General features: G+C 41.2%; 1 protein-coding gene across 3 annotated transcripts in view; it reads left to right on the top strand.

The window, feature by feature from the left end:
- CYBRD1 (cytochrome b reductase 1) overlaps window positions 1–16,459 on the top strand; it is a 53,870-nt gene extending 37,411 nt beyond the window's left edge. Inside the window, exons 6-9 of one of the 3 annotated variants that reach the window (XR_009564604.2) lie at window positions 390–1,469; window positions 4,540–4,694; window positions 12,636–12,705; window positions 15,215–16,436. The gene's annotated coding sequence lies outside the window, so the exon portion shown is untranslated. Of the gene's footprint in view, window positions 1–389; window positions 1,470–4,539; window positions 4,695–12,635 lie in introns of all 3 variants that reach the window. The other 2 variants (XR_009564605.1, XR_009564603.2) reach the window with 2 other exon arrangements.
- The last annotated feature ends 7,240 nt before the right edge of the window (window positions 16,460–23,699 follow it).

The following is a 23,699-nucleotide window of genomic DNA, read 5'->3' as shown; positions in this document are numbered from 1 at the left end:
GGTGAGCTCCAGTCAACCCACAAAATCATGAGAAACAACAAATTGTCCTCGTTTTAAGCCACTATGTTTTGGGGTGGTTTGTTACAGATCAATGGATGTGAAACACCATTCTTATTTTAAAAATCTAAATGGGTGTAAACTAAATTTAAATAGGAAGTGTTTTCCAGAGTACATTCTGCAGGGCTTATTACATTCTCCTTAGGGGTTTTGTTTATTTTGTTTTGTTGAAAAAAGAAGTTTGGGAAACAGAGTTAAACAAACAAACATATTTCTCTAATGTAAGACTTTGCAGACTTTCCCTCAACATTTATTATGAACATTTTTTTGCGGGGGCAGGCAAGCCAAAATTTATTGTGTTTTTTTGTTGTTGTTGTTGTTGTTTTTTGCAGTATGCGGGCCTCTCACTGTTGTGGCCTCTCCCGTTGCGGAGCACAGGCTCCGGACACGCAGACTCAGCGGCCATGGCTCACGGGCCCAGCCGCTCCGTGGCATGTGGGATCTTCCCGGACCGGGGCACGAACCCGTGTCCCCTGCATCGGCAGGCAGACTCTCAACCACTGCGCCACCAGGGAAGCCCTGTTGTTGTTGTTTTTAATTGAAGTATAGTTTATTTACAATGTTGTGTTAGTATCTGGTGTACAGCAGTGATTCAGTTATTCATATATATATCACGGGATGTTGAATATAGTTCCATGTGCTATAAAATAGGACCTTGTTGTTCAACATTTTCAAACATACAGAGAAGTTGAAGAATTACAGAGTGAACAACATTCACATACCTACCACCTAGAGTCTATAATTAACAATTGCTATATTAGCTTTATCATATTTCTATGTATCCATCCCTTTATTCATCAAATACTCAATCTTAAATTTTTATACATTTCAAAATGTTGCAAACATCAGTAAATTGGTGTGGGGGACATTCTTAGTTTGTTCACTATCATAAAGGGAAAGTATTCAGTATTTTATCGTTAAATATATCATGTATGACCTTCATCCAGTTGATGAACTTTAATTTGCTGAATTTTTTTTGGAAGTCATGAGTGAAATTGTTAAATTGTGTCAAATGATTCTTCTGCATCAACTGAAATAATCATATTACTTTTCTCCTTAATTCTGTTAACATGGTGAAATACATTGATGAATTTATGAATATTGAACCAACTTTGCATTCTCGTCATCTGTATTACAACTAGATATATTATAAACCCACAATATAGTGTTAAAAGTTTTGCTTTATATAATCATAAGTATTTTAAAGAAATGAAGACATACTACACTCATGTTGTTCAGACCATATTTCAAATTAAAAATCTTCTTACAAAAAAAAAAAGAAAGAAATGCAGAAGTAAAAAAATAACCTTTTAAAACTTACCCACATATTTTCTTTTCCAGTGTTCTTCATCCCTTCCTGAAGTCTGTTTCCATCTGGCATCATTTATCCTCATCCTGAAGAACTTCCTTTGGTAATTCTTTTTTTTTTTTTTCCTTTGGTAATTCTTTAGTGCAGGTCTGTTGATGATAAATTCTTCTTTGGTTTCATTTTTCTAAAAATCTATATAATTTTCATTTTTGAAGGATGTATTCACTAGACGTAGAATTCTGGGTTGACAGATTTTTCATTTTGGCACCCTAAAGATGTCATTCTACTGTGTTTTGGCCTCAATAATTTATAATGTTAAGACAGTAGTCAGGGGAATTTCCTGGCGGTCCAGTGGTCAGGACTCGGCACTCTCACTGCTGGGGCCCGGGTTTGATCTCTGGTGGGGGAACTAAGATCCCACAAGCCAGGAGGCCTGGCCAAAAACAAACAAACAAACAAATGAAGACAATAATCAGTTGTATTATTGTTTCCTTGTAGTTAATGTGTCTTTTGTTCCTGGCCACTTAGAGTCTGTCATACAGAGTGAAGTAAGTCAGAAAGAGAAAAACAAATACTGTATGCTAACACATATATATGGAATCTAAAAAAAAAAAAAAAAAAAAGGTTCTGACGAAACTAGGGGCAGGACAGGAATAAAGACACAGATGTAGAGAATGGACTTGAGGACGTGGAGAGGGGGAAGGGTAAGCTGGGACGAAGTGAGAGAGTGGCATGGACTTATATATACTACCAAATGTAAAATAGATAGCTAGTGGGAAGCAGCCACATAGCACAGAGAGATCAGTTCGGTGCTTCAAGATTTTCTTTTTATCTTTGCTTTTCAGTAGTTTAATTGTGATATACCTGGGTGTACATTTTTTTTTAAAATTATGCTTTGCGTTTACTGAGCCTCTTGAATCTATAAATTTACGTCTTTTATCAAATTTGGGAAATTTTTAGCCATTGTGTCTTAAAATATTTTTCTGCCCCATTCTCTCTTCTCATTCTAGAACTCCATTTACAATGTGTTTGAGCTTTTGATATTGCTCTCAGGTCACTGAGGCTCTGTTCATTTTTTAAAATTATATACATTTTTAGTAAATAAGAGTTTAAGTCATTTTACATTTCTATATTTTATATCCCCTCTTCTACTAAAAAAAAAAAAACCGAAATTTTAATTTTGAAATAATTATAGACTCACAGAAGTTTCAAATGTAGTACAGGGGTATTTGACCCAGTTTGCCCCAATGATTGTATCTTATGTAATTATAGTATAATATAAAATTGGCATTGGAACAATGTGAGTATATAGTTCTATGCCACTTTATCATGTGTAGATTCATGATATCACCACCACAATCAAGATCCAGAACTATTACAACACCACAAAGATCTCTCGTGGTACTCTTTTATATTCTCAGCCACTTCCTCTCCCCCCACACCATTTATATTCTCTACCTTCCCTCCCCACCCATTTTTATTATGGTCGTTTTAAATATTTCCTCTACCGATTGAGAATCACATCAGACAGTATTATAATTTTTTTAAATACATTTATTTATTTATTTTATTTTTAGCTGCATTGGGTCTTCGTCGCTGTGCGCGGTCTTTCTCTAGTTGCGGTGAGCGGGGTCTACTCTTCATTGTGGCGTGCAGGCTTCTCATTGCGGTGGCTTCTCTTGTTGCAGAGCATGGGCTCTAGGCGCATGGGCTTCGGTAGTCATGGCACGCGGGCTCAGTAGTTGTGGCTCGCCGGCTCTAGAGCGCAGGCTCAGTAGTTGTGGTGCACGGGCTTAGTTGCTCCACGGCATGTGGGATCTTCCTGGACCAGGGCTCGAACCTGTGATCCCTGCATTCACAGGCGGATTCTTAACCACTGTGCCACCAGGGAAGCCCTCAGTATTATAATTTTTGATTCAACCATCAAACAAAGTTTAGAAGACCCAAGATTAGGAGGAAATCTATTGTATTTACCCTATATATTTACTCTCTCCACTGTTAGTCTTTCCTTCCTGATGTTCCAAGATTACTTTCTTTTTAGAAAACACTCTTTAACCTTTCTTTTAGGGTACGTCTGCTGGCAACACATTCTCTTAGTTTTCCTTTGTCTGAGAATGACTTTATTTCCTCTTCATTCTTGAAGGATATTCCCAGTGAATATTGAATTCTGGGTGGACAGTTTTTTCTTTCAGCACTTGGAAAATGTTACCCCATTCCTTTCTGGCCTCTAAGGTTTCTGATGAGAAATCTGTGGTCGTTTAAATTGTTTTTCCCTTATAGGTCAGGTTGTTTTCTCTCTTGTTGCTTTCAAGATTTTTCCTTTGTCTTTTGTTTTTGGAAGTTTGATTGTGACGTGTATTGGCATGAATTTCTTTGTCCATTTATTACAAGCATGTTTCCATTTCTATCCCTGAGCATAACTACAATAGCCACTTTATAATCTTTGTCTACTAATACCAATGTCTTGATAATTTTGAAATGAGTTCCCATTGATCGCCTTTTCTCTTGAATTTGGACACATTTAGGTATTTCTTTGTATGTCTACCAATTTTTATTGTATCCTAGACATTGTGAATGGTTGAAGAGACTCTGTGTTCTGTTATATTCCTCTAAAGAATATTGACCTTTTGTTTTAATAGGCAGTTAACTTGGTCAGACTGACACTATACACTATTTGTCTTGCAGCAAGCAGCAGCTGAAGTTTCTGCTCAATTCTTTTAGCTTAGATGAGTTGCTTGGAATCTACCCATGCATATATAGTTCAAGGGCAGCCAAAGATGTGAGTAGCGTTTATGTGTAGAATTTAAGGCTCTCCCTTATAGGCTGTATTCTTCCCAGGATCCTCCCCCTTCTTTCAAGCTCCTGTGGTCACACTGAATTTTGTCCTCTGGTTCTTCAACCAAGTAAAACAGAGTTTTCTGTTGAGTTTCAGCCTCCTTGCTTTACAGAGACCAGGGCCTTCCCTCAGCAAAAAAGCTAAAAATGGAAACTTATCTAGTGCCATTCCCTTTTTACAAACAAAGGCTGTACTCCAATTTCTGTCTGGTTTTCATTGCTTTGCAGTGTCTTCAGGTAGTTTTGTTTTGTTTTGTTTTGTTTTTGTTTTGTTTTTGTTTTGTTTTGTTTTTTTGCAGTACGCGGGCCTCTCACTGTTGTGGCTTCTCCCATTGCAGAGCACAGGCTCCGGATGCGTAGGCTCAGTGGCCATGGCTCACGGGCCCAGCCACTCTGCGGCATGTGAGATCTTCCCAGACCGGGGCACGAACCCGTGTCCCCTGCTTCGGCAGGTGGACTCTCAACCACTGCGCCACCAGGGAAGCCCTTTCAGGTAGTTTTTAAAAAATATTTTTTTCAGAACTTTTAGTTGTTATCTGTGGAAGCGTTTATCCAATAGAAGCTACTCCTCCATTACTAGAAACTAGAACTTTGCAACACTTTTAATTGCTAATATATAATATGAATCTCCAAGACAGACAATATAATGTGCAGTATTTTGCTAACTGATTTTGACCAGAAAGGTCTTGTTTGTTTGTTTGTTTGTTTTAATGGAACAGCTGCAAAATGACTGCTTTGCTTTGGGAAAAGCTGATCAGAGGACCGCCTTATTCAAGGTGCCCTTACAACTTCTTGCCAAATCCAGACCTTGCTTATCATCCACTTAGATTTAATGCTCACTTAATTAAATGCTGTAGAAAACATACCTGCTTTAAACACCTTGCAATTAAGACGAGTTTGACCTTCGTTATAAGGTAAGGATTGTAAGGTAATATTAAGTGATTGTGTTCACCACTTAAAATGTCTGAACATCTAGGTTTGTGCCACTGGACAAGAGAAAAGTTCTGAATATGAGATTGTATTCTGGCAGCTTGACACTTAGAGATGGGAATACAGACAAAACAAATATGTACAGAGATAGGTTCATGAGGTGATATGCACCATGTGAAGGCAAAGGCATTTTTTACATGGACTCTGAAAGGAATCTACTACTGACCAATTCAGTACTTTGTTCCAAGTGAGTAACCCATTTGTATTTTCCCAACTTTTTATTTTTTAATTTTAAACTGTAGAATAATTGAAAAATAGTATAATAAACACATATATCCTCTATAATGATTTACATTTTGCATTTCCCACATTTGCTTTCTCTCTCTTTCTCTGTGTCTCTCCCAGTCTCCTTCCCCACGATAGTTTTTAAAGTAAGTTGCAAACATAAGACTTTACCCATAGATACTTCAGCTTGCATCTCCTAAAAATAAATTAATTGCATAATATCATCTAATATCCATTTGAGAAAAGCATATAGATCTTGTCCCAGGTGATGTTTTTGGATAAGTTAATTTCCCTCCTTAGTACAGAAATCATATCTCTTTTCAGAAAAAAACAGATTGTGAAGTAGAAGAGGGAAGCAGAGGTGAAAAAGGGTGGAAAAGATCTTGTGAAGCTCATACTGGTTACTAGTGTGTGAAGTACACACAGTACCTAAGGTCCTATTGTATAGCATAATAGTCTCTGCAGTTCTATTCTGGTTTACAATACTACGTTGATACGGCAAATTAACTGCTTTAAGTAGTGGTTGCCTGCGAGGCTTAGGACCAAGCACCTCCCTGAAATAGCTTACAAGATGGTCGGGAGCTGGCAAAACAGGCCAAACATTGCCCCACCTTCTGCGCCTTGCTAAACTCAGCATCTCGTCTAAAACTCGAATCAGGCATCACCTAGGAAAACCCCTCTCTGGCTCCCTCTCCTCTCCTGTGCTCCTGGTCCCACTACCCCTTGGTCCGGGTGGAGCATTTCTCCTCAGAGCATTCAAAGAACCCTGCTCCTGCCACGAGCCCTTCTTATCAGACTGTACCTGTTGCTCTTTGGCTCTCCCTTCCTGATTTCTGTAAGTGTAGAGAGTTTGAATTTGCACCCCCAGGCTTATGGTAGGGCCAGATAGATGGATAGATGTTGAATGTTTATGAAGGGTTAATCACCAAGAGAAGCAGATAGCAAGAGAGATGGCCGGTGGTGGGAAAGAGAAGCTGGGGCGGGGCCGCAGAATTGCTGAGAGCTGCTTCCCTCTGTGCCTGGACAGTGGGATTGTGGGGCTGGTCCTAGGCTGAATTAAACTTCCCTTCCTGGCTCACTGGCCTTGTTTTGTTTGTTTGTTTTGTTTTTTTTTGGCTGCGTTGGGTCTTCGTTGTTGGGTCTTCGTTGCTGCGTGCGGGCTTTCTCTAGTTGCAGTGAGCCAGGGCTTCTCTTCGTTGCGGTACGTGGGCTTCTCATTGCGGTGGCTTCTCTTGTTTCGGAGCACGAGCTTTAGGCACGTGGGCTTTAGTAGTTGTGGCACACGGGCTTAGTAGTTGTGGCTCACGGGCTCTAGGGCTCAGGCTCAGTAGTTGTGGCTCACGGGCTTAGTTGCTTCGTGGCATGTGGGATCTTCCCGGACCAGGGATCGAACCTGTGTCCCCTGCATTGGCAGGCGGATTCTTACCACTGCGCCACCAGAGAAGTCCTCACTGACCTTTTTTCTTAGTGTCTTCCCTCCCTAGTTTCTCAGTGCCCTAACCCTTCTGTTTTTCCCTCATCAAAAGCCATTCACACTAACACGTGGCAAGATAGGGAGGAGGAAGGAAAGTAAAAGAGGGCTGAGGCAAGGGGAGTAGTGACAACTTTTAAGTGTGACTTTATTCATCCCAGGGAGAGCAAAAGTACAAACACAACTCAAGTGTGTGCAAGAGTGTGGAGTGGTGATTAAGATTCAGTTCCCACGAGATAGAAAATCATTCTTTCCTTACCTAGCCTTCCACTCCCATTTTCTGTCTCTGTCTGTCTGTCTGTCTCTGTCTGTCTCTCTCATACACACACACACAAACACACACACACACACACACACACACGTCTCCCTAACCTGCAGTTTGTCAGTTTAAATCAGCATGCAAAACTGCATACATGTGGGCTTCCCTGGTGGCGCAATGGTTAAGAATCTGCCCGCCAATGCAGGGGACACGGATTCAAGCCCTGGTCCAGGGAGGATCCCACATGCCGCGGAGCAACTAAGCCCATGCGCCACAACTACAGAGCCTGTGCTCTAGAGCCCGCGAGCCACAACTACTGAAGCCCGCACGCCTAGAGCCTGTGCTCTCCAACAAGAGAAGCCACCGCAATGAGAAGCCCGCGCACCACAACGAAGAGTAGCCCCGCTCACCGCAACTAGAGAAAGCCCGTGCGCAGCAATGAAGACCCAACACAGCCAAAAATAAAAAACAAACAAACAACAACAAAAAAACCCTGCATACATGTTTCTTTGCTTCATTAAAAAGACTTTAAAAATTCTATTTCCACCCTCCATAATTATATTAAATGTATAAAGTTGTTCTCCCCACTCCCTGTTCATTTCTTGGGTTCATGATCTTCCCAAGTACCAATACTTGATTGATTTCAAAAAGGGAGCCCACAAGAGCTGTAGGTTGTGAAAATCTCTGGTGCTCCTTCAAGGAGGACGAGAAGAGGAGCCCAGAGCATCGGTGGTCGAGAGCCGTTTTCCTCTGGCCATCTGCTGGATCCTTGCTCCCAGAGGCAACCCAGTGCGTGGCCGCTGCGTTCTCGTATTTCCAGAGCACTGGATTGGAAGCAGGTGCAAATGGAGACCGAGAATCATTCTTGTCATGACTATCTGTATGGCAAATCTTCTTTAAAGATTTCTTGTCTTTGGAAACAGTGTCCAATAGAATGGACAAATACAATGTTATGCTATAAAAACATTATGTCAAAAATTGTGTTGTAGGTGAATACTTAACAATATGGAAAAATATTGTTAAGTAAAATAATATATGAAACAATTTGTAAATGTGAATGTGCATATATATGTGTGTGTGTATATATATGCATATATGCATAACTGAAAGCATAATATACCCAATAGTTAATTCGTTAATAATGGTTTTCTTTGGGTCAGAGTAGGATAATGGGCATTTAAAATTTACCTCTTTTTGTTTTATGTGTATTTCCTATAATTAACATGCATTACTTTTGTACTAAGATAAACATTTACAAGTACTTAAAATTATGTTTTATTAGAAATCCATCTGCCTGGTTGACATCATCCAAATCTTGGTTTAGTCTAATTTAACAAGGAATCAAAGAAAATATTTTTAAAATCAAAATAAATGCTTTGTTAACATCAGGAAAGAGGCACCAAAGCATCTGCTAAAAACCCAACTTGATCAGACACCAGAATGGCCCAAGGATCCTCGTGCTTTGCAGCACTGTTGATCTCCCAGATCCCCAGAGGCATAAATGTTGAAAGTTTCTGAAGGTAATGCAAATTACTGGAATCTGGGCAGTGTAGAAGCGTGAGAACTGGACAAAACAGGAAGATCTGGATTCTGGTAAGAACGCTATCATCGTCCAGGAATGTAGCCTAGAAAAAGTTCCTTGATCTCTATCCTCTCCAAAAACAGACCCTTCTTATTGACTCAGTAATTATTTATTGGGGCTTCCCTGGTGGCGCGTGGTTAAGAATCCGCCTGCCAATGCGGGAGACATGGGTTTGAGCCCTGGTCCAGGAAGATCCACATGCCGCGGAGCAACTCAGCCCGTGCGCCACAACTACTGAACCTGCGCTCTAGAGCCTGTGGGCTACAACTACTGAGCCTGCATGCCACAACTACTGAAGCCCACGTGCCACAGCTACTGAAGCCCGCACACCTAGGGCCTGTGCTCTGCAACGAGAGAAGCCACCGCAGTGAGAAGCCCACGCACCCCAAAAAAGAGTAGACCCTGCTCGCCGCAACTAGAGGAAGCCCACGCACAGCAAAGAAGACCCAACACAGCCAGAAATAAATAAATAAAGTTATTTAAAAAAATTATTTACTGAGGCTCTCCTGTGTGCGCAGGCACTGACCTAGGCTCATGCTGGAATGCTGTGAGTCTATGTTATTTTACAGACTTGCACTCAATTTAATTTACACCACCATTTCCATTTTTCTGCAACAGAATTATCTAGAATTCTCAAGGTTTAAGGGTGGAGTAAAACTTTGTAATCTAGATATGGAGGACTCTAGAAAGGAGAGGAAGTGGGTGGCTCCTTGTAACAAAAAGGCAAGACCATGGTAAGGGATAAATGGAGGAAAGGGTTGGAGATGGACCCAAACCAAACCCACGTGGCTCAGAACAGCCTGGGGGAAGGGAGCAAAAGGGAGAAACCCTGAGCCAAAGCAACGGGGAAACTTGCAGATCATGGTGGTAAATTCCTAAGCATGATTGTCTAAATGCCTTGTTTTCCTTGAAGTACAATACATTATTCTTTTCAGGCAACCACAGTCTGAACCAAACAATGTTGATTGTGTGCAATTACTGCAGGAGAGGGAGAGATTAAGCTAAACATCTTTGTCCTTGGAGATTAAAGACTGTACCTAATGGGTAAGATCATAGATTTTGACCAATATAGGGAACATGTGCCCAAATCAGTAGGAACTGGTGTTTTGTTTCAGAAAAACTACACAGACTAACCATAATCATAAAGGACATAATAGGTCAGGGAAAGTTGTTTTTATACTTCTCAGAAGATACTTAGTTACATTGCTAGACACAGCACTTTATACTGGTTGTAATATATCTTCATTTGATTGTTTTTCCTCATTGCACAATAAGGTGCTTGCCAAGAAAATTCAAAGCCTGTCAGTTATTAACAACTGAGAAACAAACTAGTTGGAATACGCTCACATAAGGACATGCACTCACGTTCAAACGCAAACACACACAGACATGAATAAAGGCCATCTGAGAAAAAGAAATACGAGGCATTCAGCAAGGAAGACTGACCACTAATCAGACTTTCACTTTGAGACCAAAAATAACTTTGGGCAAAAGTTGGTGAGCATATTCCCTCTTTATGAGAATCCAAACAGCCCAATGTCATGTTATGTTACAGGGCTCCCCTGTGCTCAGTTATCTTAGCTGAATATGGAGCCGGTGTACTGTACGTCAAACTAGACGGTGGTTGGTAGAAATGTAGAACCTAGTTAGGTGCTCTGACGTCAGGACTGAAGATGTTTCTGGCCATTAGGACAGTTTGATTCATTAAAAGAACACTAACAGCAAAATAAATTCCTGTTTCATTACACACAAGAAATAATCAAGTTCCTTGATTAATAACCCATATGGCTGATGGGTTCTCGTCCTTGTGTTAAGAAACTAGAAACAGCTCAACTGAGATCATCTTAATGTTCACTCAATTAATAATTGAGAGCATATGAATCCAGAAATGTGCCATTTGATGATTTTTGCAGATGTTACATGCACGGACTAGTGCTCTGTGTATTTTCTAACATTATTGGAGTATTTTATGTGTGCAAAGGCCTTCTAGAAAGCTTCTGGACCTTGCCTCCCTCTCCTTCAGACATCTACAGCTCTGCTTCCCTAAGTAAAATGTTGTAGCATTATAATGCTTTACCAATTGTACATTACATATTATGTAACTAAATATGGAAAGTACACTCTATGGTTCCAAGCTTTATCACTTACTAATTGTAAGACCTTCAGCAAGTCAGTCTCTCTGAATTAGAGCTTCTGAATCTGTAAAATGGAGCTAAGAATACGTTTTTATTGGTGGTTTTAAAACAAGTCCTCAAATTCTTTGACACTGTTCCCATGAAAAGGTGGAGTCCAATTCCCCTCCCCTTATACATGGGCCAGACTCAGTGACTCACGCCTAAAGAATGGAATGTGGCAGAAATAATACTATGTGACTTCTGAGGAGACAAACTTCCCTCCGGCTCTCTCTCTTGGAATGCTTGCTCTTGGAGCCTAATCCCTTCACCATTTAGTGACAAAGCCAAGCTGTTGCAGGGAAAGTTCACGTGTAGGTCACATGTAGGTCAAGTGTAGGTATTCCAAAAACAGTTAGAGATGAGCTCCCAGCGGACAGCCAAACATTAGCCACCAGACATGTGAATGAGCGAGTGAGTTTTCAGGTTATTCTAGCCCCCGGTCCTGTAGCCAGCCCAGCTGACACTGAGTACAGCAGAAACTGTCTTCTCTAAGTTCTTCCAAGATTGTAGGTTAATGAGCAAATAAATGTCATTACTGTTTTAAGCCATGAAGGTTTGGGGTGGTTTGTTATGTAGCAACAGATAACTGGAACAGATTTTGGTATCACGATGAGAATTGAAAACATACAGCAACGACTTCAGGACTGGACAGCAGGCAGAATTTGGGAGGGTCTTCAAGAGACTGTTAAAGAAAACCTCATGGTTCTTGAAGATGTTATTGGTTAGGGGTGACAGGAAAATGAGGAAATGTTATTGGGAGCTGTCATATAGTGGTAGAAAGTTAGCAACAGTGTCATCTATGGTAACATGGAAGATAAAAAATATACCAATACTCTGGTTCCTCTTCAGAACGCATAAGTCTTTCGCCTTTTACTAAAAATATACCAAATTACGCAAATGACCTATCTAAGGAGATTTTCAGGAAGAGCCTTGCATGTGCTGCCTGGTTATTCTTACTGACTACAGTAGAATGCAAGAAGAGAGAGAAACTAAAGAAAGAACTGTTAAATATATAGCAGGCAGGAATTGCTAGGTTTGAAGTAACCGTTTCTCCTTCCTCACCTCTTCATATGGCAAAATAAATGGCTTCCAAGTGAAGATCAAATCCAGAGTCCTGTCATGAAACACGGCCCAAAGGTGAAGTCAGGGGTGTGACTATAAAACTCTTTGTTAAGACCTCAGGAAGCTTTAAGGTGTTGCTTCCTTGACCCTTTCAAGCATACAAAAGACCTGCAAAGCATCAGGATGTTCTCAGACAGCAGCTTTGGAGACACTGAGGTAGAGAAAGGCTAAATGAGATTTGTGGGTATGGCTTTTGCCAAATAGAGTTGGTTATAAATTGATTCATGAGAAGCCTACAAAAAAAAAATTTTTTTTTTAAGAATTATCATCAGCTTAGACCAAGAGGGACATTCAGGCCTTTGAATTCCCAAAGGGCACGAAGCAGTCTAAGAGAACTACCTGGCTGCAAAGATGGACTACTTTTAGTGGAAAAGGAAAAATGACTCAAAGGGTGGAATCGAGTCCAGCTATGGTGAACAACTTCCAGGAAGGAAGACCGGGTCCTCATCAGGGAACTGGCAACACACACTCAGGTGGATTTCAGAACAGCTGTGAACCAGGGACTGCCATGTGCTTCGCATTTTTCTCCTTTTTGAACAAAAGTGTCTATAGCTTGACATGCCATCGTGTATTGGGTGTGGTGGGCAGACGGCTTGTCTCTTGATTCACAGGTCTTCAGATTGGGAGAAGCTGCACACAGGGGACGGGACCCAAGGAGCCTCAGCCACCCCTGGCCCTGATGTACGTGTCCAGATCATGGACCTCAAGCCTGATGCTACCGTAGGTACAAAGTTTTAGGGATCTAGAGAGAGGTGAGTAAGTATATCTTACATGTAGGGGGAAATGTAAATAATTCATGTTCAATGGGCAGATTGTGAGGTCTTAAAACATGTCCACAAATTCTTTGATATTCTTGACAACAAAAGATGCAGCCTAATTCCCCTTCCCTTGGAAGTGGCTGGCCTCAGTGACTTGCTTCTAACAAGTAGGACGTGGCAGAAGCAATCCTGTATGACTTCTCAGATGATCACAAAAGAAGAGGCAGCTTTTGCCTTGTTTCTTTTCTCTTGGCATGTTTGCCTTTGGAATCCAGCCACCACTGTGGTAGGTGGCCAAGCAGCCAGAGGGAAGGGCCCTGTGGAGGTGTTCTGGCCACAGCCCAGCTGCTGTCCTGGCTCCCAGCCAGCATCACCTGGCAACCTGTGAGTAAGCGAATTTGCAGATGGTCCCAGCCACCAGTCTCAAGCCACCCCAGATATGCCCTGGGAAGCAAAGACAAATTGTCCCTGCCAAGCCCTGCCCAAATTACAAATTCATGAGAAAAATAAATGCAGTCATTGTTTTAAGGCATTAAGTTTTGGGGTGGTTTGTCACGTGGCAAGAGATAATGGGATGTTGATGGGTAAATGGTTACTAGAAATATCCACATATGTAAATACAACCTTGTAACAGTTACAAGATTTTAGGCATTATAAACTACAATTTCTTTATGGTCCTCAGCTCTATCACCTACTAATTGTGAGACCTTTAGTAAGTCAGTCTCCTGAGCATCAGTTTCTGCAACTGTAAAATGGAGATGAAAATACTTGTCTTAAAAAATCATTTATGAAGATTATATAGCAACAAAGTAAATGATATGTTATTATAGGTTATAAAGCTAGATTCAAATGATTGCAACTGTAAAAATGTGCAGATGAGAAATAGATGGATTCGGTTAGTAGGCTTAAAAGTCATTTTTCCTTCCATTTTCCAAATTTCCATAAGATTATTTACTTCAGTAATAATAATTAAAAAAAAAAGTATTTTCAAAAATCCCACTGTGCACTCCCAGCCCAAACCAGGGAGTCAGTCAGTGGTTATTTCTTCTCAACCTCCCTGACAGTTAAATCAGGTAAATGGTTAGGAAGAGGAACGGACAAAATGGCTTCTCGTCTCTTAGAGTTTGGGGGTCAATAGAGGATTGACTCCAGAACCCAGATTTCTTACCTCCCCAGTTAGCGTGCCATTTCTTCCACCTGTAACCTCAGTACTACTTTAATCTATGTGGGCTAAGCATTAGAACCAATGCCACATGAGATGCCCTGTATTTAACCAGCAGTCCCAACCATCTGAGCTTAGAGGCATGTAATCCAATGATCAGGGGAGCCTGTCAAAATGAATATGGTGGGGGCTTCCCTGGTGGTGCAGTGGTTAAGAATCCACCTGCCAATGCAGGGGACACGGGTTCAATCCCTGGTCTGGGAAGATCCCATATGCCGCGGGGCAAGTAAGCCTGTGCACCACAACTACCGAGCCTGCGCTCTAGACCCCGCAGGCCACAACTACTGAAGCCCCTGGGCTTAGAACCCGGGCTCTGCAACAAGAGAAGCCACCACAGTGAGAAGCTCGTGTACCGCAATGAAAACCCAACACAGCCAAAAATAAATAAATTAAATTTAAAAAACAACAACAACAAAAAAAACCAGATGAGTTAATTGGGTAGGAAACACTTGTAAAAAAAAAAAAATGCATATGGTGGAGTCTGCCTCCACCATATAATACCTGGGGTCTTTGCATATTAAGTAATGATTCTGAGAGAAAATCATCCTGAATTACAAGGGTGCACCCTAAATCCAATGACACAGACAGAGAGCACAAGGACATGTGAAGGTGGGTTTAAACAGAGGCTGGAGTTATGTAGCCACAAACCAAGAAACGTCTAGAGCCACTAGACGCTGGAAGAGGCAGGGAACGGATTCTCCCTTAGACCCCAGAGGGAGGACAACCCTGAGGACACCTTGATTACAGCTTCTAGCTCTCAGAACTGTGAGAGAATAAATTTCTGTTATTTTAAGACACCAAGTTTGTGGTAATTTGTTATGGTAGCCCTAGGAAAGTAATGCAATAGATGAATCTCACAAATCATAACATTGAAGGAAAAAAGATTCAAGTTACAGGAGAAAAACCATTGAAATGAAGTTTTTAAAACACGAAAACTGATGCTTTATAATACTTACAGATACATATATATTGACAAAACCATAAAGAAGCAAATGGGAATGACAAACACCAAATTTAGGGGAGTGGAAAGTGTGAAGTGATGGGAAGGAAGGGAACACAATGGAGTTTCACAGAGGGCTTCACCTGTACCGATAACATTGTGTTTCTTAAGCTGAGTATTGTGGTCAGGCATGATCAATTTCATATTTTTATGTTGTTGTGTACGACTGAACTATTTAATAATAATTAAATTTTAAATAAAATTTAAAAGGAAAAACGACAAGAAGGAAAGTCGGTGATGGCACCTTGAAGGCGGGAGCTTCCTTCTTGGATAACACATGACCTTTCCAATGTCAGCCAGGACATGATTTGGTGCATATGTACCTTCAGATACTTAATAAATGGATGAAAATCACTTCGTTAATATTCAGTGTTCTCATGTCGTTTATAAATAATTCCAACAGTAACCTTTTTCCCTGGGAAAACACCTGTACAGTGTCGACTCTGATTACTCCCTGTGGATATTGTTTAGCTAAAAATTAATATATCATACTTTCTAGAATGACAGACTGTGGACTGGAATAAGAGAAAACAGTAATTTATAAGATGGAGTAATTATTGGAGGATCCAGGTACTATTTACTTTCTTCTTTGTTCTCAAGCCAACAAAATTATTGAGTCCATGTTCCGAGTCCTTTATTGACCTCAATCTTAGGTTGTCTATCATAAAACAATAGTGTAGTGGATTAATAACCACCACAAATCCATAATAAACCACACAGGCCCTTTGTCTTCCAAGGTAATAAGTGAACTCAGCTGAAGCATTATCAAAGTGTCACTGACTAGCTGGGCTGTGGAGCCCTTGCTCCTTGGGTGGCTGAGGCCGCCTCCCTGGCTGTGCTATCTGGACTGTCCACGAGGTGGCAGCAACTGCACGGCTGTCAACAAGCAGCCTCCAAGGGCAACCAAGGCCGCCATTGACTTCCTCACCACCAACAGGGCGGTTGTAGTTTGTCAGATTTGGTTGTTTCTTTTAGTGCTGAGATTTAGAAAAGCATTGTGACCATTTCCAATTAAAAATTATTCAGGTTTAATCACAAGTAACATAAACAATAGTTTGATATCTAGTATAAACAGCCTCACCTTGTTTTCTTTCCTTTTTTTTCTTTTTCTCAATATACTTGGTGAAATGCTTTACTATTTTAAAACCACGCCTACTTCCCAAAGTGTACCAGTCATGTGAATAATTTCACATAATAAGACATACAGTTATATTGTGAAGGTACAGTGGAAGTCAACAGCTAAAATATTCAGAGAAAGAGTCTTTCAAACAATTTGCATTTTACAAAGGGCAGAATCATTTGACAGCAGGTAAATTACAGCTGGTTCCAGTGGCCTCTTCTTGTAGGACACTATTGCTAAAATCCAGATTCAGCTAGGAAATGTCACACCAAGTCTCTAGCTTTCTTACTCAGTCTTACATTGCCAGATCCGGAAGCTCTGAACCCCTTAGCACCTAAGCCCCAAAGGGTTAACAAATTAAGTCTTTTTTTTTTTTTAACATCTTTATTGGGGTATAATTGCTTTACAATGGTGCGTTAGTTCCTGCTTTATAACAAAGTGAATCAGTTATACATATACATATGTTCCCATATCTCTTCCCTCTTGCGTCTCCCTCCCTCCCACCCTCCCTAACAAATTAAATCTTATGGACCCCTGCTCAGACCCTAGTCCAGCCATGGCCCTCTGCTTTGGTGGGGAAGGTTCTTTTTCTGTTAGGGTTGGTGCAGCCAAAAATGAAACCAAAGCCGAGATTAAAGCAGCACAAGCTTTATTCAATGGCCAGAGAATGGAGAAGTGGGAATTTAGTAGTCTCGCCCACCTGGGGAGAGGGATTTGATTTTAAAGAGTGAAGACAGAGGGAGGAGAAGTGAGGCTGATGATGGGGAAGCATATGCATTAGTTTTCCAGGGAAGGGACAGGGCTTTCTGAGGGAGTGGGGTGACACCCTCTTTTTATCCTTTTTTGGTCCTTGACTTCCACCAGTTATGGCCACCAGTAAGTGTGTCATTTAACATGCTAATGTAGTAAAATCAGCATATAATGAGACTCAAGGTCTGTTGGGGGTCAGATTCATTGCCATCTTGGTTCCAGCTGGTTCCATCTGGTTTTTGTTTTTCTCTTCCTATAGCTTCCTTTCTTATCTTCAGACTCTGTGATTTAAAGATTTATATTAACTCCTGTTAAAGGTGGGGATTGGTGAGTTTTGAGCAAGGATCTGGTGCCAGCTCTGGCAACAAAATGATGATTATAAGACTGGTCCTCAGAAATTTCTGAGCCGACACTGCCTAATTTTCAAAGCAGTGTAAAGGAAGACTCTTGCACATCCCTCAGTTGTAAACATTCTAAGTATGCTTGAGATGTATAAAGAAAAAGAACGAATGAACTAGAAAAGTGCCTTCTCGGGCTTCCCTGGTGACGCAGTGGTTGAGAGTCCGCCTGCCGATGCAGGGGACGAGGGTTTGTGCCCTGGTCTGGGAAGATCCCACATGCCGCCGAGCAACTAAGCCCGTGAGCCACAACTACTGAGCCTGCGTGTCTGGAGCCTGTGCTCCACAACAAGAGAGGCCGCGACAGTGAGAGGCCCGCGCAAAAATAAATAAATTAATTAATTAATTTTTTTAAAAAAGTGCCTTCTCTAAACTTAACATAAATGTGGAACACTAGGAGCAATGTGATGACAGGAAGAACACTGGCTTTGCTTCTGGGAACACAGATTTGAGCCCTTTCCCTAAGGAACTGTGGGATCTGAGCTATCCCCTCTGTGTAATGGACTTAATACCTCTCCTACTGACCTCCTGGGTTATTGTGAGTCTCACAGGGAACAAATAGTCTAGATGCTCAATAAATGTTTGTTAAATATTGTTAAATAAAATGATGGTGGAGGAACTTCCCGGCAGTCCAGTGGTTAGGACCCAGCGCTCTCACAGCTGGGGCCCGGGTTCAAGCCCTGGTCAGGGAAATAAGGTCCCGCAAGCCATGCGGCATGGCCAAAAAAATAAATAAGTAAAACTAAATGATGGTGGGAGGACTTTAAAAACTGTACTTTCATAAACAACCCAAAATATATAACCATAAGGTTTTATAACTAAAACAATGTAGGAATCGTTTTCAGGAATGAACTGACTATGAATAGCCTTCCATCCGTACTTAGCAGTGGTTCTCAACTCTGAGGAGCTTTTTAAAATTCCCAGTGCCCAGGGTTTTTTGCGGCGGGGGGGTGGGGGTGGGAACCAGACCTTGTTTTTGTATTGTTGTTTGGTTGGCTGGTTGGTTGAAGCTCCCCAGGTGATAATAACATGTAGCCAGGATTGAGACCTATGGCTCTAGTGCAAAAGTCAGTGTCATTTTGAATATTGGCTATAATTGATTCATAGTAGAAATGAGTTTCTATTCGATAAAAATTTCTACCACTTACAGCCAGAAATACAGGGTTGTGTCTTGATCACTTTTTTTGGTTATAACACTCTTTCTCTTTGTACAAAACAAAAATTGCTTTGATGCAGGAAATGTGAAAAGTACAGTGAAAATAAAACAAAAAAATCACTCTAAATCTATAACCACTGTTAACACATGTCCTTGCAGTTTTTCTTCCTTGTGCGTATATGTGTGTTTAAAACATAACAATGGAATCAGGCCATGTTTTGTAGCCAGCTTTGTTCACTCAGGAATACAATGCGGACATTTTCCCATGCCAGTAAACTTTCTTCTGTGACATGGTTTTTAATGGCTACTTTGCAGCCATAATTTCTTTAATCTCTTGTTAACATTAGATTCTTTTCAATTATTCTATTGTTATAAAAAATATTGCAAAGAATTCCTGTAACATGTTTTTTTGCACAACGAATGCCCTGATAATTTCTTTGAATAATTACCCCACCTTTCGTCTTTACTCCTGACCAGTTGGGGCGGGCTTTTCGATGAATCAGCGAAGATGAGCTTCTTGGAAGTGCTGACACCGGTGACCTACCTCCACATTCTACAAGTGCCTCCAGAGCAGCTGGATCTCTTAGCCAATACTGTCAGGGCAGCTCAAAATTAGCCATTCAACACATCAGTGGTTCTCAAGGTTTAATGTGCCTACGAATCACCTGGCAAATGCAGAGCCTGTCAGTATGCAGATCTGGAGTGGAGGCCGAGATTCTGATTGTCAAACAGGCTCCCAGGTGACGCTGCGGCTGGTCAGTGGACCACGTGTGAAGAACAAAGACAAAGGTTACATTCGCCACTACTGAGGACACCTGTGTCTCCTCTTTCCCAGTTACCTAAAACATGATGACTTCACAAATAAAGGGTAAGGTTGAAGTGAGTATCTACTTTCAATACTGTAATGTGTTGATTCAAGCCAGTTCTTGGACCTTGCTTTTGAAAGAAAAAATTTTTTGTTCGTGACTTTTAGTGCTCTAATTTCCAGGTGACTATTAGCAGCTTTTCTTTCAATGTTAGTCATTATATGAAAGAGAAAATTCAAGGTTTTATAGCTGGGACTGATGACATACAATGGATCCCAAGAGTGGCTAAGGCAGCATACCCTTTTGTCCACTCATTATAGGAATCTTTCCACCTTCATGGGTGGCTTATCTTGGAAACATGAAGTGTAAAGAACATGCTTCATGGTTGATGGGATTTTCCAGGAACCGTGACTTTTCTTTTTAACCAGAAAAAACTAAGCAAATGCTTCACAGTTTTTGTTTTAACAAGGTGAGCTAACCTACCATCTACTTTTTTTTCTTTTAATTTATTATTTATTTATTTATGGCCGCGTTGGGTCTTCGTTGCTGCGCTCGGGCTTTCTCTGGTTGTGGCGAGCAGGGGCTACTCTTCGCTGCGGTGTAGAGGCTTCTCATTGTGGTGGCTTCTCTTGTGGAGCATGGGTTCTAGGTGCGTGGGCTTCAGTAGTTGTGGTGTGTGGGCTCAGTAGTTGTGGCTCGCAGGCTCTAGAGCGCAGGCTCAGTAGTTGTAGTGCACAGGCTTAGTTGCTCCGCGGCACGTGGGATCTTCCCAGACCAGGGATTGAACCCATGTACCCTGTATGGGCAGGTGGATTCTTAACCACTGGGCCACCAGGGAAGTCCTCAACATCTACTTTGAACATTGACAACACTTAGCATTTAAACAACTTTTATTACGAAAGAACAATGCATGTTCACTGTAGGAAATTTGGACAAGTTAAAAAGTAGAAAAAAAAATTACCCCTAAATCCCATCACTCAGAGATAACCGTTGATAATAATCTATGGATATTACAAACATGCTCAAGTACCTCAGCAAGTTAGGAAAACCCTCATTTCCTCTCTGGTTCATGCAACCCCTCCAGATACAATCCTGCCCATTTTTTCTGCTCCTTATCCTAGGAGGTAGGGACAGTAAATCCGAGACACTTAAGAACTATTTCTTCTTCACATCCTTCGTCAATCATATTAAATGTTTTATTTGGGGAAAATGATTATTAGGTCATCTAAAATTTTATGATACATATTTTCATAGTGAAAAATTTCCACTTGTTCTTACAAGTGGAAATTCAATTGTTCAATGATTTTAGCTTTTTTCCAGCATCAGTTTAGCAACCCTTCTTTGAGTCAGCTGCCCATACTATGACAAGCTAATTAACTACATTAACCCCTGCGTGTCAGCTCACATACTGTATTCAGTCACTTAAAATATCATAGGGTGCTGCAGAATAATTGCTAGAACTACGATTTGATCAGTATTTCAGAGTTTACAATAAGTCCATATACAGACATTTCACATGTACTTTATTGTGTTGTCACCATAGCAACTCTATGAAACATTAGTTTTATTTCTGTTTTATAAGTGACAAAACTGAGGCTCAAAGATGATAAGTGATCTGCTAAAAAATCTCATGTTCAGGGAGTGGCAGAATAAAGAAAATGTTACCTTTTTTGACTTTCTGCTACTGACCAACTCTTGTCCTTAATGTCCTTATTAAAACGTTACAGAATAAAAAAGGCTTCATGTAAAAATATAAGACAAATATGCAGATGTTCTTGCTTCCTGCTGTGCTGTAATAAATTCCTTTATCTCTGAAAATAAAATTAAAATGTAAGATTTGTATGGGAACTCTATCTTTTCAGTTTTTCTGTAAATCTAAAACTGTTCTAAAAAAGTTTATTTAAATGTAAAAGAAGATAATCTTATAAAATAACATACATCATATCAGAATATCTTTTATATAACTAGTTCTTTCCTAATCTCCATTTCTGCCTTCACTGCTTTGCAATCCTGTGGTGTCCTGTAACCACAGACCTCTGGCCCTCTTGACAGTGAGGACTAGACTGCTGAGATTTTCCAGCCGAGAGACCACATTCCGCATAATCCAGAGGCTGTCAGTATAATGAAGTGTCTTTTCCAGTGTGGCCAAAGACACATTTCCCTTCTAGGTTTCTAATTCTTTCAGTCTCAGAAATGTGCTGGCATCCACACATTAAATTTCACTCCTTTGGAAGGTGAGCATTACTAGGGATGATTGCCTTAGAACACTGGGTGTATTTCAGATCCCAATTCACCAAGCAGGTGCCTCTCGCCTTCCAAGAGCCCACGTCATTGCCGCAGGCTTCTCTGGAACTTCGCAACAATTACTAGCCAGCAACTCTTCTGTTAGAAGTGGGGCCCTAGCACAAGATGAGGTCACTTTACCTGCCTGATGGCGTTACACTTATAGTCGCCATTCTTTTAGCAGTTAAACAAAATCTAAGTGCTTAGCAACCCCTTTTTGTTCAAGAGGACTCCATCTTTTTCCTTTCCATCTTTTGTCTTCCAAGGGTGGATCTGCCAGACAGATGCTTCGGGCATTTGGAAAATTGAATTTGGAGGAAAGACTGAGGCCGAGAAGCACTCAGGCTAATGGTGGTAGAGAAATTTCTCAGGGAGAAGCCCTGATTCTGGACACATGGCCTTCCAGAATTTCTAGCTTCCTTCACAGCTAGGTGTGGCCATATGGTGTGGCCATATGACTAAGTTCTGGCCAATGGGATGTGAGCCAAAGTAATGTATTGCAACTTCTGGGTTAAGCCTCTAAGAGGAAGGGGTGTGTCTTCCCTTCTTTCCCTCTTTCTGCTAGCAGGAATATGGGTGGGGGAACGAGCCATCTTGGTTGCAGAGTTGAGGGCAACATCCGAAAGATGATAGAGAAACAAGAGGGAAAAACCTGGGCCCTTGATTACTTTGCAAAGGAAAGCCACTAACTTCCACATGAGAGAGAAATAAGCTTCTAACTTGTTAAAGCCATTGGATACCATTTCTTACCTGCTTGAATAGATTTTCTCCCAATGTCAAAGTCAGTGTCAGCCTGTGGAGTACACCTTTCAGGCTCTGGGTCCTCCCAGCGCCCCCTGCCCCACTGTAATGAACTAGGGCAGGTTTAGGGTGCTGCAAGGTACGATTTGTTCTGTACTTTCTTTCTCTACTCTCCCTCTCTCTCCTGTGGTTCTTAGATAAGTTCTCTTTGAAAAGCGTTGCACAATGTTCTTTCTCTCATTCTGTTCTCTGCTCTAAGCTTTCAATCAATCAATCTTTCTCACTCTCTCTAAGGCTGTGTTATTAAGCTGACCACCTTTGTGCTGCTGGCATCTATTAAGGCTGCAATTCTGTTGTTCTACAGCTCATTCCCAGCTGACTTGTTGCACGGTAGAATGGGGAAATTTATCGCCTTCAGAAAACCCTGCCACCACTTACACAGTAAAAGGACAGGCTCTCTCACATAAAACCACTGCGAAGATTACTTTTCTAAGAAAAACAAACACATTCTCACTGCCATATCTCATGACACAGCCATTCTTAGAAGAACTAACTGGGTCTCAACTGGATCCAAAGACTGAAATCAGCCCCACCCCATCCCTGAGGGAAAGCTAGCAGGTGTGTTGGGTGGAGAGCCATTCACTCAAGCCAGAAAAAACTGTATCTTGAAACAAAACAATTGGTAGTCCAGGCAAGCTGTTGGCACCAGCAAGATGCTGCAACAATTACAGTGGCCTAAACGTAAGGTAGATAGCTAGTGGGAAGCAGCCGCATAGCACAGGGAGATCAGCTCGGTGCTTTGTGACCGCCTGGAGGGGTGGGATAGGGAGGGTGGGAGGGAGGGAGACGCAAGCGGGAAGAGATATGGGAACATATGTATATATATAACTGATTCATTTTGTTGTGAAGCTGAAACTAACATACCATTGTAAAGCAATTATACTCCAATAAAGATGTTTAAAAAAAAAAAGAAAAAAAAAACAATTACAGTGGCCTCTTTACAGGAAGGCAGAACATGGCATTGGGAAATCCAGGAGCAAGCTGTATTTGGAGAACTCAGCTTGTGGTATTTGGGCAGTCTGTCAGCAGATGGCAGGACTTCAGGCAACAGGCAGAAGTTTAAGGACAGGACTTCAGGCCCTAGAATAGTGATTCTCAACTGGAGGCGATTTTTGTCTCTCCAAGGGATATGTGGCAATGTCTGGAGACATTTTTAATCGTTATAATTGGGAGATGCTAATGGCATCTAATGAGCAGAAGCCAGGGATGCTACTAAATATTCTACAATGCATAGAGCAGCCCCTACACACAGACACACACAATAGAAAATCATCCAGCATAAATGTCAATAGTACCAATGTGGAGAAACCCTGCCCTAGACACTAACGTTTACAGGGCATGACCCCTATCTCAGGAATGTCAGGGGTTCTGAGCTGTCTGC

This window comes from Globicephala melas, chromosome 7, assembly GCF_963455315.2.
Source record: "Globicephala melas chromosome 7, mGloMel1.2, whole genome shotgun sequence".
NCBI lineage: Eukaryota > Metazoa > Chordata > Mammalia > Artiodactyla > Delphinidae > Globicephala > Globicephala melas.
The sequence above is the reverse complement of the archived record's forward strand: the minus strand, read 5'-3'. Positions and strand labels throughout refer to the sequence as shown.